The sequence below is a fragment of the Chrysochloris asiatica genome, unplaced genomic scaffold, assembly GCF_000296735.1.
Source record: "Chrysochloris asiatica unplaced genomic scaffold, ChrAsi1.0 scaffold00224, whole genome shotgun sequence".
In the NCBI taxonomy this organism is placed as follows: Eukaryota; Metazoa; Chordata; class Mammalia; order Afrosoricida; family Chrysochloridae; genus Chrysochloris; species Chrysochloris asiatica.
In genome coordinates, this window is record NW_006408742.1 from 5,438,569 (window position 1) to 5,440,794 (window position 2,226).

Genomic DNA, 2,226 nt, shown 5'->3' on the forward strand with positions numbered 1-2,226 from the left:
CCACTCTGCTACTCTCTGTCTCTTTACTAGTGCATTTAATCCTTTGATGTTCAGTGTTATTGTTGATAGGTATGGATTGATTGCAGTTACTTTGCTGTTTATTTTTTGTGGTACTGCTGGTTTCTTTGTTCTGAATGTTTTCCTGTGCTGAGTTCAATTTTTGGACTTCATCTTGTCAATTTTTTCATAGTTTTAATGTTTATAAAATCTTCAGGGATTTTCCTTTTCTTGATTTGATGTGAAGGTATATTAGGTTTCTTTGAGGTTACCCTGTACTTTATTTATTGATTGATTTATTCCCCATTTTAAAACAGTCTGTTTTATCTTGAAATCTACCTGACCTTCTCACCATCTGGAACTATGCAACTATACTTTTCTCTCTCTTCACTTTGTAGTTGTACTGACAATAGACTAACATCCTAGATTCCTGATATTCAGTCTTGTAATTTTGTTCTACTCTGGACACTTCAATATCTGGACCAAATTCCAATCTCTGATTGTTATCTTTTCTTGTTGTTGATCATTCCAGAGAAATCCCATTAGTATATTTTGGAGAATTGGCTTGGCTTTTACAAAGTCTTTTAACTTCTGTTGAAAATGTTCTAATTTTGCCATTGCATTTGATGGACAGCTTTGGTTGGCAGGTTTTTTTGTTTTGTTTTGTTTTTTCTATCAGAGTTTTGTACACATCTCCCAATTACCTTCTTGCCTGTATGGTTTCTGCTGAGAAATCAATGCTTAGTCATCAATTTTCCTCTGTAGGTTACCTTTAAATTTCCCATACTGTTTTCAGGATTCTTTGGACAATGGCGAGTTTTGTGAGATGTTGCACTGTGTTTCAGAATCCAGGGACTTGAGGGGAGGGAGGAGTAGTAATTTATATCAGTGATTATGAAGTGGTTTAGATGTAGGAAAAATGAAACAGTTAGGATATATTTAACCTTCAACTCATAGGGACCAGTCTGGTGCTGGACTTTCCAAATGAAATTATTCATGCACACATTCAAGTATGATTTTTCTGAAGTTAATATGAAAAATGATTACAAGAGTACATCAACAGGTAACTTCCAAAATTTCAAGCTGGATTCAGAAGAGGATCTGTAGACATCATTGCTGACCTCAAATAGATCTTAGGTGAAAATACAAAGTATCAGGAAGTTATTTTATTGACTATGCAAAGCCTTATAAGAAGGGATTCATCATGGACCTTGTGGTCCTCAGTCCCAAAGATCATGTATGGGATGTGTTTGAGGCCAAAGCAAGACATGACTTCTGTGGGATCCCTATCACAGACACAAGCCAAATGGGAAGCTGCCTAGTAGGCAGCATCTCCTCCTGGGACATTGATTTTCTCAAAGAGGAGGAGCATAACTGATCTCTGGAAGATTTGGTGGTGGCCCCTGCAGGCATCACATTAAAAGTAGCAAATAAAATTCTCCAGCAAAGCAAGAAGGGAAAGTTGCCCATTGTAAAGGAAAATGATGAGCTAGTGACCATCATTGCCCAGACACACTTGAAGAAGTACCGCCAATACCCACTGGCCTCCAAAGAGAAGAAGCGGCTGTGTGGTGTAGCCATCGGCATGCATGAAAATGACAAATACCAGTTGGACTTACTGGCCCAGGCTGATGTGAATTTTCTAGGATAATTCCATCATCCAGATCAACATGATCAAGTACATCAAAGAGAAATACCCCAGTCTACAGGTCATTGGGGCAATGTGGTGACTGCTGCCCAGGTCAAGAACCTCATTGATGCAAGTGTGGATGCCATGTGGGTGGGCATGGGCAGTGGCTCCATCTGCATTACCCAAGAAGCGGAACCCAAGATCCCTCCAGACATAAAGTCCCACAGCCCCAAATGCCCTTCTACTGACATGGGCTGTAATATGCTGACCTGTGGGTAGCCCTGGCCACAGCTATATACAAAGAATCAGAGTATGCTTGATGCTTTGATGTTCCAGTCATTGCTAATGGAGGAATATGAAATATGGGCCTTATTGCTAAAGCCTTGGCCCTTGGAGCCTTTACAGTCATGATGTGTAGAAATACCATGAATTGGATTCTCTTGATGCCATGGAAACACATCTCAGCAATCTGAACTGGTATTTCAGTGAAGCTGACAAAATTAAGGTGGCCCAGGGGCCATACACAATTTTGTCCCTTACCTGATCTGAGGCATTCAATACTCCTGTTAAGGACTCATACACAAATTTGTCCCTTACCT

General features: G+C 39.9%; 1 pseudogene; it reads left to right on the plus strand.

Annotated features, from left to right (window-relative positions):
- Positions 1 to 1,036: 1,036 nt before the first annotated feature.
- On the plus strand, positions 1,037 to 2,041 carry LOC102836908 (annotated as a pseudogene).
- Positions 2,042 to 2,226: the final 185 nt, after the last annotated feature.